The sequence below is a fragment of the Macaca fascicularis genome, chromosome 7 (genome assembly GCF_037993035.2).
Source record: "Macaca fascicularis isolate 582-1 chromosome 7, T2T-MFA8v1.1".
Classification (NCBI taxonomy): Eukaryota; Metazoa; Chordata; class Mammalia; order Primates; family Cercopithecidae; genus Macaca; species Macaca fascicularis.
Window position 1 is genome coordinate 70,232,153 of NC_088381.1, and position 13,512 is coordinate 70,245,664.

A 13,512-nucleotide genomic window follows, 5' to 3' on the forward strand; every position below is an offset into this window, starting at 1 on the left:
GCTGTGCAGGGAGTTCTGGGAGGGCAGGGACCATGAATTCGTCTCAGAACTCTTGGGGCTGCACCAAAGTTGTCTACACAGTTTTGAAATACTATGAATAAATCTCATATCCGTTAGAATTAGTTTTTACTGCATATGACAGAAAACCCCAAATTAGCTGTGACTGAAACAAGATAGAAGTTTCTTGCTTATGCAAAAGACATCTAAAGTCAAGCTATTCCTTGTTGGCCACTCCACAGTTGTCAGAAACACGGGCTACTGTATTCTTATTCTTCATCTGTAATGCTTGGTTCCCGTTTACAAGGTTGCCCTGTAGTCCAAGATGGCTGCTAGGACTCCAACTCTAACATCTATATCCCAGACAGTAGGAAGGAAAAATGGTGGAAGAACATCAGATGTGTGTCTTCCAGCCTGATTAGCTCCATTTATGTAGACTGCAGAAGTCCCACATAACACTTTTGTTTATGGACAGAATTTAGTTTTCCTACCTGCAAGAGCAGCTGGGAAATGTAGACTTTTATGTTATTACATCGCCTCCTCAAAGCCAGGATTCTGTTAACAAGGAAGAGGGAAGAATAGTTGCCTGTTGTCCACCAACAGACCTTACCAATACCTTCCTCCCAGCATTGCCATCTAGCTAGTATTCCTGGTGGCCCAGAATCTGAAGTCTCAGAAATTCTGGGATGATGTGTAGAATTCAATATATATTTGTTAATAGATGATCAAATTCTTGGTTTTGTTTTTTTTTTAAGATGGAGTTTCGCTCTTGTTGCCCAGGCTGGAGTGCAATGGTGCGATCTCAGCTCACAGCAACCTCCACCTCCTGGGTTCAAGTGATTTTCTTGCCTCAGCCTCCCAAGTAGCTGGGATTACAGGCTTGCACCACCACGCCAAGCTAATTCTGTATTTTTAGTAGAGACAGGGTTTCTCCATATTGGTCAGGCTAGTCTCAAACTCCTGACCTCTGGTGATCCGCCCACCTTGGCCTCCGAAAGTGCTGGGATTACAGGTGTGAGCCACCTCGCCTGGCCTGTTGGTTTTCTTTCTACCTCCTCAGATGTTCTTTTCAGTCTCCTCTGATGATTCCTTCTTACTTCTCAGACTTGCAAATATTGGAGTGCCCAGGAAGCGAGTGTAGGGAGCATAGGGAGATAAGAAGACCTATTCCCTTCCCTACCTACACACGCTAAGTGATTTCATCCAGGCCCATGCCTTACGTTCATATAAGCACTGGCAACTGCCAACGCTGTGCTCCCACCCCGCCTTCTCCATGAACTCCAAGCCCATGGGTGCAGCTGCTTACTGGGTATCTCTATGTGCATGTCTAGGGCGCCTTACCCTCAATCTGTCTCCACTGAGCTCCTATGGCTGCTCTCCCTGTGGGCTTCCCCATCTCAGGAAAGGACAACTCAGTCTTTCGTTTTGTAAGATAAAACTTGGCATCATTCTCTCCTACCCCATGCATCAATCCATCAGGAAATCCCTGTTGAGTCTGAGTAGTAACTACTTCCACTGCCACCCCTAGGCTGGTCTAGAGATACTGTCATTGTCTCTCCTCTGTGACATTATAGCAGCCTCCAGACCATCTCCCTCTTTCACCCTGCTCCCATAGAATATGTTCTCAACACAGCAGCCAGGGAATCTTTTTGTAAGATAATCTCACTATGTCTGTCTTCCCCTCGAAATCCACCAGTAGCTCCCACCTCACTCAGAGTGAAGGTCAAAGTCTTACCATTGGCCCATAAGCCTGCCCTGGTCTGGCCTGGGCCACCCTCACACGTCAACTCCCACCTCCCTGTTCCTGACCCTGACATGCTCTGCTGCAGACCTACTGATCCCTTTTCGAGATCTCAAACAGGCCAAGCCCACTCCTGCTCAGGGCCTTGCCCTTGTTGTTCTATAGGATTGCTCTCCCTCAGAGGGCCACTCGGTTCCCTCCCCTGATTCCTTCCAGTTTCTACTCACGTGTCACCTTGCCACCTAGGCCTTCCTGACCACCCTGAGCAGCCACATTCCCCACTCCTGGCAGTCCCTCACTCTAGTCCATATCTCCAAGGCACTTACTTCCACTTGAAAGTATATACACACACAGAGAGAGAGAGAGGCAACCCCTGGCAGGGAGGAGCTGGCCTACATGCATAGCTAGGCCTTGGTGCTCTCCTGTTGAACATAAACAATGTCATAGACCATCAGCATCAGAAAAGAGCACTGTGGCCGGGCATGGTGGCTTACGCCTGTAATCCCAGCACTTTGGGAGGCCAAGGCAGGTGGATCATGAGGTCAGGAGTTCAAGACTAGCCTGGCCAACATGGTGAAACCCTATCTCTACTAAAAATAAAAAAATTAACCAGGCGTGGTGGCAGGCGCCTGTAATCCTAGCTACTCAGGAGGCTGAGGCAGGAGAATCACTTGAACCCATGAGGCGGAGTTTGCAGTGAGCCTAGACTGCGCCATTGCACTCCAGCCTGAGTGACAAGAGAAAGACTCTATCTAAAAAAAAAAAAAAAGAAAGAAAGAAAGAAAAGAAAAGAGCACTCTGTGACCATGAGTGATCAAGACAAACAAGCCCACTCCATCATCATGTCCGAACATAGACAAAGCACTAACATTGTCCAAGCCCCAAAGTGTCAAACATCCTCCTCTCCCGGCTGCTATGAATGACTGCTGCCTCTTGGTTAATTCTAGCTTTAACCTCACTCTAGTCAGCTGTCCTTTTGGATAAGATAACCTATCCCAGACTTATCCCTGCTTTCTGAGGGCAGCTGATGCAGAGCAAATCCCTACTTCCTTGGGTCCTCTCCAAAGCCACCCAACTGAAGCCCAAATTCTACTATAGGTTCTTCTTAACACTCCTGTACTGAGATGCTCATGGTTACCCCATCGTGTGTGGTCTCCCTCGGAACAATAAGCTCAAGTTGTTCAACTGCAGGTGTTTCTGATGGAGGGCATTGACAATAAGATACACAGATATAAATTATATTTGGGGAAGTGAGATTTGATTGGCTGTCTCCTCTTCCAAAATATAAGTCCCATGAGAGCAGGGCCTCATCTCCAGATCTGGAAGCTCTCCATATTTATCCAGTGAATTCAGAATAAACTCAATGTAGCTTCAGAGATAGTGTCCACCACCATAAAGTTAGGAAATTCTGATCTTGGTGTTGGATCTATTCAATAAAGTCTTCAATTTTTAATCTAGCACCCCAAAGATGGAACCCACTCAGGGCAAGGTAGTGGCAAAAAGTGGCTTTGTCAGCGTCAGTTCCCAAGGGAGGAGCCAGGTGTCGGTGGTTGCCTTCCTGGGGGAGCAGCCAGGATTAAGGTCACTGGTGAGTCACTGCTGGCCCTGGGCACACAAAGGAGCAGGAGGGCTGGGTCTGGCAGGGACAGCAACTGCGGGAGGCAGGAAGCTGTCATGTTTTCACCTGGCGGCAGTGTGGGGACTGCCTGAGATAGAAGCCATCTTAAGGGAGAAGACCACCCCTCATATTGTCATGCCCAATTTCTGCCTCCAAAGAAAGAAGAAGTGAAAACTAAAAGGCAGAAATGAAATCCACAGGCAGAGAGCCTGGTGCCGTGCCCTGGGCCTGGTAGTTAAAGATCGACCCCTGACCTAAGCAGTTATGTTATCTATAGATTCCAGACATTGTATAGAAAAGCGTTGTGAAAATCCCTGTCCTGTTCTGTTCCGTTCTGATTACCGGTGCATGTAGCCCCCAGTCACGTACCCTCTGCTTGCTCAATTGATCACAACCCTGTCACGTGCACCCCCTTAGAGCTGTGAGCCCTCAAAAGGGACAGGAATTGCTCACTTGGGAGCTCGGCTTTTGAGACGCAAGTCTGCCGAAGTTCCTGGCTGAATAAAGCTCCTTCCTTCTTTGACCCGGTGTCTGAGAAGTTTTGTCTGTGGCTTGTCCTGCTACAATCTGACTCTCACTGCTTCTTCTATTTTTTTTTTTTTTTTTTTTTTGAGACAGAGTCTCACTCTATTGCCCAGGCTGGAGTGCAGTGGCGTGATCTCGGCTCACTGCAATCTCCACCTCCCAGGTTCTCCTGCCTCAGCCTCCCAAGCAATTCTCCTGCCTCAGCCTCTCCAGTAGTTAGGATTACAGGCGCATGCCACCACGCCTGGCTAATTTTTGTATTTTTAGTAAAAACAGGGTTTCACCATATTAGCCAGGCTGGTCTCGAACTCCTAACCTCAAGTGATCTGCCCGCCTTAGCCTCCCAAAGTGCTGGGATTACAGGCATGAGTCACTGCACCCGGCCTACTCCTTCTATCTAAAGAAGCTGCAGTCACTCAGCAGTCTTCGTGAAGCCCCTTTCTCTAAATTATTTCCTCCCACACCCCTGTCAATGCCGTCATGAAGACCTTTGTCTGACATAGAAAACATGCTTGTAACAGCCCAGTATGTTCACCTTGCTTGCTGCCTAGACAGAGCCAATTTATCAAGACAGGGAAATTGCAATGGAAAAAGAGTAATTCATGCAGAGCCAGCTGTGTGGGAGACTGGAGTTTTATTATTACTCAAATCAATTTCCTTGAAAACTCAGGGATTAGAGTTTTTAAGGATAATTTGGTGGGTAGGGGGCCAGTGAATTGGGAGTGCCAATTGGTTGACTAGGGGATAAAATCATAGGGAGTTGAAGCTGTTCTCTTCTGCTGAGTCAGTTCCTGGTTGGGGGCCACAAAACTGGTTGGCAGGTCCAGGTGGGGGTATCCAGTTGTTAGAAATGCAAAAGCCTGAAAAGACATCTCAAAAAGCCAATCTTAGGTTCATAAGAGAGATGTCATCTTCGAGAGTAATTGAGGAAGTTGCAAATCTTATGACCTCTGGAATGATGGCTGTTAATATTTAGAATTCCAGCCCCTCTCATCTTGACTTTGTGGTGGCGTTTCATTTGTTTTACGAGAAGAGTTTAGCCTTTTGGGAAGGGCTAGTATTTAAACCATACACTAAATTCCTTCCCAAAGCTAGTTTGGCCTATGCCCAGGAATGAACAAGGACAGTTTACAGGTTAGAAGCAAGATGGGGTCAGTTAGATCTGATGTCTTTCATTGTCATAATTTTCTTTCTTTCTTTCTTTTTTTTGGAGACGGAGTCTCGCTCTGTCGTCCAGGCTGGGGTGCAACGGCAGGATCTTGGCTCACTGCAACCTCTGCCTCCTGGGTTCAAGCGATTCTTTTGCCTCAGCCTCCCAAGTAGCTGAGATTACAGACATGTGCCACCATGTCTGGCTAATTTTTGCATTTTTAGTAGAGATGTGGTTTCACCATTTTGGCCAGGCCGGTCTTGAACTCTTGACCTCAGGTGATCCGCCTGCCTTGGCCTCCCAAAGTGCTGGGATTACAGGCATGAACCACCACGCCTGGCTGTCATAATTTTCTGTTATGATTTTTGCAAAGGTGGTTTCATGCTCATGCACTAGCGTGCTACGGTGGCATGGAAGAATGAAGGGTATGACCAGTCTGGTCTATAGGGCAGCAGGCATGTGCAGAAACTCCAAGGGGAACTTTAGGTGTCCAAGGCCTGGCCAGAGATACCAGTGGCAGGGGAGCTACCAAAAAGGAGGAAGGGTGAGGCACGGTGGCTCACGCCTGTAATGCCAGCATTTTGGGAGGCTGAGGCAGGCAGATTACCTGAGGTCAGGAGTTTGAGACCAACCTGACCAAGATGGTGAAATCCCGCCTCTACTAAAAATACAAAAATTAGCCAGGCATGGTGGCACGAACCTGTAATCTCGGCTACTCAGGAGGCTGAGGCAGGAGAATTGCTTGAACCAGGGCGGCGAAGATTGCAGTAAGCCGAGAGCACATCACTGGTCACTGCACTCCAGCCTGGGTGACAGAGCAAGACTCTGTCTCAAAATAAATAAATAAATAAATAAATAAATAAAACCAAAAGTGGGGGAAGGAGCTGCAGGGAGGAAGATAAGTGGTGTCAGAACAAATGCCGCCATTTAGAAACACTGGCCCAGCCTGCCCTACTCCTTTCCTTCCCAGAAATGAGGAGGAAAAACACAACAGGGAACAATGGTTAACAAACAACGGTTGAAGATGCAAAACAGTTTGTATAGTGTGCTAACTTTTGGCCCCCAAGTCGGAGAATTCAGAAAATACTCTTGGAAATGCATGTATGTGAGTGAAGATTCCCTGGAGGACATTCAGGAAATAACCCAGCAGCCGCCTGTAAGTGGGGAGGGGCAATATGGGGCAGAGGTGGACTCCACAGGATACCTTGTTAGTTTCATTTCTGAGCCATGGGAATCCATTGTTTATTCAAAAAACAATTCAAAGTCTGGGCACAGTGTCTCACACCTGTAATCCCAGCACTTTGGGAGGCTGAGGTGGGCAGATCACGAGGTCAGGAGATCGAGACCATCTTGGCTAACATGGTGAAAACCCATCTCTGCTAAAAATACAAAAAATTAGCCGGGCGTGGTGGCAGGCGCCTGTAGTCCTGGCTACTCTGGAGGCTGAGGCAGGAGAATTAACCCAGGAGGCAGAGGTTGCAGTGAGTTGAGATTGTGCTACTGCACTCCAGCCTGGGCAACAGAGCAAGACTCCATCTCAATAATAATAATAATAATAATAATTTCAAAAACCAAGTTGGAAACTCAAAAAATCAGTTAAAATGATATATTTCTATGCATGAATTAGAGGAAGAAGAAGGATAAAGGAGGCTTGTACTTTATCCATATGATCTGGAGTTTTAGAAAAATGTATTCGGGGTTTCTCTGTATAATCAAAAAATAATGTTCAGAAGGAAGGAACAAAGGAAGACAGTGAGGGAGAGTGAGAGAGGAAAGAAATGGCATTTGGAGAAAGCCAGAACAACGTGAGTTTGCATCCTGGCTCTGTCACCTGGTGGGTGCCATGGGCAGCTGATTTGACCTCTCAAGGCCCCGATTTTCCCATCAGTAAAAGGGGAATAATAACAATTCCTACTTCATAAGGTTCTGAAAAGGTTAGATTTAAAAAATCATTCTGTGTAAGGTCGGGCGCGGTGGCTTACGCTTGTAATCCCAGCGCTTTGGGAGGCCGAGGCAGGCAGATCACCTGAGGTCAGGAGTTCTAGACCAGCCTGACCAACAGGCTGATCTAGTGAAACCCCATCTCTACTAAAAATACAAAAATTAGCTGGGCGTGGTGGTGTGCACCTGTAATCCCAGCTACTTGGGAAACTGAGGCGGGAGAATTGAACCCAGGAGGCAGAGGTTGCAGTGAGCCATTGCACTACATCCTGGGCAACAAGAGTGAAACTGTCTCAAAAAAAAAAAAAAAAAAAAATTCTGTGTAGAGCACTATGGCAGAGACTGGGGGCTAATAAACCCTAGCTAGGAAGCATCCTAGCTGTGAGTACAGCTGAATGTTTGTAAGTTGCTGAGGAGAGTCCTTGATTACTTTTCCTAAGCGCTCTATTAATTGTAATTATTGTCTGTGAATGTCACTATTATTATCAATGTCATCTCTGATAACTCCCCAGCTGGAGGAGTAAGAACCTCTCACTTACCACCCCTGAAAATCTTATCGCATTAGGATTCTAATCCTTGGTAGTTGTTGATGGCAGAGGGGATGGCCTCTACCCCTTGGGGCCCCTCCCTGGCATCCATGAAAGCTGTGGAGATGTAGCTAGGACAGGACTGGAAAATTCCTGGGCTTGGTTCCAGAAAAGCTCCTCCAGAAAAATAGACAGTGAGCCCTGTGGAATTTGGTTCCATGTTCAAATGAGTCCATGCATACCCAATTGGGGATGTTATCTAGGGATTGTTTAAAGACCACAGGCTTAGTTCATTAATGTGTTGATTTCAAAATGTCTATCAAGTACACAACATGTTCTAGGCACAATGCTGGGAGTTGAGTAGATCTAGAGAGAGAAGGGATACAAAGGTGAATAAATCCTAGTCCTTGTTCTTAAAAACAGCACAAATAACGCCTAACGTTGCAAAAAAAAAAAAAAAAAAAAAAAGAAAGAAAGAAAAAAGAAAACAAAGAATGCGATAGAGTCAAATAAAACGTCATGGCAGAGTTGAAGAAGAAGAGATGAGATTTGGAGGTAACATTTGCACTGGGTCTTGCTGGGTGGGTAAAATTCAAAAGGGGTAGAAAAGCATCTCAAGGTGTAAATGAAGACACCTTACATGGGAAATTGCAGGGACAGATTCAAGAAAAGAAAAGGAGGCCCTGGGAGGAGTAAATGGGGGCATGGGGGAGGGAAGACTCAAATAAACTGACTTCTGGCTAGCAGTCCTGCCAATTGTCCTGCTGCTAAGCCTCCTCAGGTCCATCATATACTGAAAACTCACCACAAGAAAAACGAGGCATATGAGTAAATTAACTGTTACTGTTTATTTATAAGAAGGATCGCCCACACAACAGTGAAAAGTAATCAGCTGTTTTTATGTGCCAACACAGATACATCTGGAAAACTCCTGTTGAGTGAGAAAAGCAATTGGCGAATGGATACATGAAGTACAATCATATTTATGTACATTATAACATCTTACAAACAATGCTGTAAAGTATACACTATTTATAGATAATTGCAAATATTGTATAAATATAAAAACATCAGGTATGCATATACACTCAATATGCAACAGTTTAACAAAATATTTTGAGAACCTCGATAAGGCTGAAGATTTTCCAGGAAAATATAGGTTATTGAAACTGCCTCAAAGATGTAGAAAACACAAATAATTGCTCAAGCCCAGGAGTTTGAGACCAGCCTGGGCAACATGGCAAAACCCCATCTCTACAAAAAATACAAAAATTAGCTGGGCGTGGTGGCAGGCATGTATAGTCCCAGCTACTTGGGAGGATGAGGTGGGAGGATTGCATGAGCCCAGGAGGCAGAGGCTGCAGTGAGCCCGGATTGGACCGTTGCATTCCAGCCTGGGCGACAGAGCTAACAGAGCAGGACCCTGTCTTAAAAAAAAAAAAAAAAAAAAGCATATTCCTAGGCTTCATCCCCTGCCAAGATCTGCAGGGGGAAGTGGGTCTGGGAGCCTAGAAGACAGACAGACAGAAGGAGAGAGAGAGAGAGAGAGAGCGTGAGGGAGGGAGGGAGGGAAAGAACAAACAGTTCAAAGACAATAAAAAGGATTAATCTATCAGGATGACACAGTGATTCTAAATGTGAATGCACCAAAAAGAGAAGTTCAAAATACATGAAGTAAATAGTATAAAGCTAAAAGGAGAAATAGACAAATGCACAATCATAGTTGGGGACTTTAACGCCCTCCACTCGGCAACTGATAGTACTATTAGAAAACCAGAGAGGATATAGATCTGAAGAGCACAATCAATACAAAGACTCTAATTGACATTTATCAAACACTCCTTCCAACAACAGAATATACATTTTTTCCCCAGGTGCCCATGAAGCATTCACCAAGGTGAATCATATCTTGGGCCATAAACCAAACTTCAACAAATGAAAAAAGAAAAAGACATTATAGAAAATGTGTTCTCTGACCATAATGCAATCGAACTAGAAAACAATTACAGAAAAACAAACAGAAAACTTCTAAACATGTAGGAATTAAACACACTTCTAAATAATCTATGGGTTAGAAAAGAAGTCTCAAAAGTAGAAATAATTAGCAAATACATACACAATCCCAGCAATACAACTTTCCTGACAATACAATATTGAAAGCCACGGAAGTTCAATTCGCTGTAAAATAATAGGTAGAGAAGCCAAGTTCTTAATAAGATGCTGTTTGTTTCAATACTGAAAAGAGGATTGATTTGGTGTGCACCAGCTGGCAAATGTCCCACACTTTCTCTCTCACGTGAGAAGATTGGACCTTCAGGAAACCTACACATGGCTGAGCTGACAGCGTCCCTACACCCTCTCCTTTCAATATAGTTTCTTTCTAACTTTCCTCCAAGTTTGTTTGAGTTGTTTTCAGATGTATGCCTGAGTTTGAGAACAATTCTGTTTTGTTTGTTTGTTTTCTACACAAGACATGGTTCAGAATTGTTGGTAAATGGAAGTTCTTCATGACATTTGTATGAGAGTGGATCATGAATAATAAATAATGTACACTGCTGACTATTAAAAATTACATAGAACAGAATGAAAACAAAAATACAGCCTATCATAATACGTAGGATGCAGGTAAAGCAGTGTTTAGTGGGAAATTGATAGCACTAAGTGCTTACATTAGAAAAAAGAAGGCCGGGCGTGGTGGCTCACACCTGTAAATTAAAAAAGAAAGAGGCCGGGCATGGTGGCTCACGCCTGTAATCCCAGCACTTTGGGAGGCCGAGGTGTGTGGATCACAAAGTCAAGAGATCGAGACCACCCTGGCCAACATGGTGAAACCCTGTCTCTACTAAAAATACATAAATTAGCTGGGTGTAGTGGCATGTGCCTATAGTCCCAGCTACTCAGGAGGCTAAGGCAGGAGAATTGCTTGAGCCCAGGAGGCGGAGGCTGCAGTGAGAGGAGAGTGTGCCACTGCACTCCAGCCTGGGTGAGAGAGGGCTAAAAAAAAAAAAAATACTGATTCTTAGGAAAAACATCAATAAAATTGATAAACTTCTAGTGAGACTGACAAAAACAAAAGAAGAGAAGACACAAATTACCAACAAAAATAATTAAATAGGGGATATTGCTACAGATCCTGTAGAGTTTTTTTTTAAAACAAAGATAATAAAGGCATTCTATAAACACCTCGATACAGTTTGGCTGTGTTCCCACCCAAATCTCATCTTGAATTGTAGCTCCCATAATCCCCACATGTCATGGGAGGGACCCAGTGGGAGATAATTGAATCATGGGGGTGGGTTTTCCTGTGCTGTTCTCATGAGATCTGACAGTTTATAAAGGGTAGTTCCCTTGCACAGGCTCTTTTGCCTGCCACCATGTAAGATGTGCCTTTGCTCTTCCCCTGCCTTCTGCAATGATTATGAGGCCTCCCCAGCCATGTGGAACTGTGAGTGCCATAAACCTCTTTTTCTTTTTCGTTTTTGTTGTTGTTGTTGTTTCTGCTGCTGCTGTTGTTGTTTTTTGAGATGGAGTTTCACTCTTGTACCCCAGGCTGGAGTGCAATGGCATGATCTCAGCTCATAGAAACCTCCATCTCAAGCAATTCTTCTGCCTCAGCTCCTGAGTAGCTGGGATTACAGGCACACACCACCATGCCTGGCTAAGTCTTGTATTTTTGGTAGAGATGAGATTTCACATGTTGGCCAGCCTGGTCTTGAACTCCTGACCTCAAGTGATCTACCCGCCTCGGCCTCCCAAAATGCTAGGATTATAGGTGTGAGCCACCATGTCCAGCCCAAACCTCTTTTTCTTTATAAATTACCCAGTCTTAGGTATGTCCTTATAGCAGTGTGAGAATGGACTAATACACAACTTCACAGTGATAAATTTGACAATTTTATGAAATGGACCAATACTTCAAAAACCACAAACTATCAAGACTCAATCAAAATGAAACAGAAAATCTGACTAGTCCCATAACCACTGAAGGAATTGAATTAACAAATTCAAAGCTCTCCCTGCAAAAATATCCAGGCCTAGATAGTCTCACCGGAAAACTGCCAAACATTTAAAGAATAATGAATGCCAATTTTACACAATTTCTTCCAGAAACTAGAAGGCATAGGACTATTTCCAAAGTTATTTTATGAGGCTAGTATTATCCTGCTATTGTTTGAATGTTTGTCCTCTCCAAAATTTATGTTAAAATGTAATTGCTGGGCCAAGCACAGTGGCTCATGTCTGTAATCCCAGCACTTTGGGAGGCTGAGGCTGGCGGATCACCTGAGGTTGGGAGTTTGAGAACAGCCTGACCAACATGGAGAAACCCCATCTCTACTAAAAATACAAAATTGGCTGGGTGCAGTGGCTCATGCCTGTAATCCCAGGGCTTTAGGAGGCCGAGGCGGGCAGATCACCTGAGGTCGAGAGTTCAAGACCAGCCTGACCAACATGGAGAAACTCCATCTCTACTAAAAATACAAAAAATTAACCGTGCTTTGTGGCTGGTGCCTGTAATCCTAGCTACTTGGGAGACTGAGGCAAGAGAATCGCTTGAACCTGGGAGGCCAGAAGTTGCAGTGAGCCGAGATAGTGCAATTGCACTCCAGCCTGGGCAACAACAGCAAAACTCCGTAACAAACAAACAAACAAACAAAATTAGCTGGCCGTGGTGGCTCCTGTAATCCCAGCTACTCGGGAGGCTGAAGCAGGAGAATCGCTTGAACCCAGGAGGTGGAGGTTGTGGTGAGCCAAGATCACACCATTGCACTCCAGCCTGGGCAACAAGAGCAAAACTCCTTCTCAAAAAAAAAAAAAAAAAAAAAGTAATTGCTATTAAAACATTAATAGAATTGGGATCTTTAAGAGGTAATTAGGCCTTGTGGGCTCTGCCCCTATGAATGGATTAATGCCATTATAGCGGGAGTGGGTTTGTTATCCTGGAGTGAGTGGGTTCATTATAAAAAGGTAAGTTTGGCCCCTTTTCTCTCCCTCACCCTCTCATCTTCTGCCATGTCTACATTTAAGCCTGTGACACATTTTGATTTTTTATTAATATTATTTTTAATTAACAAATCATAATTGTATACATTTATGGAGTACAATGTGATGTAGACATAAAACTGTAATTTTTTAAAAATTAGGCAAAAATTTTCAGGATTTAGCGCTAGGCAAACAGTGTTTAGATTTGATACCAAAAGCATGATTCATAAAATAAAAAATTGATAAATCAGACTTCATCAAAATTAAATTTTTTTGGCCAGACGCAGTGGCTCACACCTGTAATCCCAGCACTTTGGGAGGCTGAGGTGGATGGATCATGAGGTCAGGAGTTCAAGACCAGCCTGGCCAACATGGTGAAACCCTGCCTCTACTAAAATACAAAAAAATCAGTTGGGCATAGTGGCGGGTGCCTGTAATCCCAGCTACTCAGGAGGCAGAGGCAGGAGAACTGAATTGCTTCAACCCTGGAGGCAGAGGTTGCAGTGAGCTGAGATCTCACCACTGCACTACAGCCTGGGTGACAGAGTGAGACTCCGTCTCAAAAAAAAAATTAAATTTTTTTTTGCTGTGTGGATGTCCATGTGAAGAGGATGAAGACAAATTATACACTAGGAGAAAATATCTGCAAACCACATATTCAGCAAAGGATTAGTATCTGGAATATACAGTGATCCTTACTTATCCTTGGTTTCACTTTCTGTGGTTTCAGGTATCTGCTCTCAGTTGCTATCTGAAAATATTAAACAGAAAATTCCAGAAATAAACAATTAATAAGTTTTAAATTGTGCACCATCCTGAGTAACATGATGAAATCTTATGCTAGTCCTCTCCCCCTTACCGGGATGGGAGTCATATTCCTTTGCCTGGGATATCCACATTGTCCACACTAGCTACCTAGAAGTCACTTAGTAGCCACCTCAGTTATCAGATTGATTGTCCCAATATCACAGTGCCTGTGTTCAAGTAACCCTTATTTTATTTAATAATATTTTACTAATAATAACTTAATTAT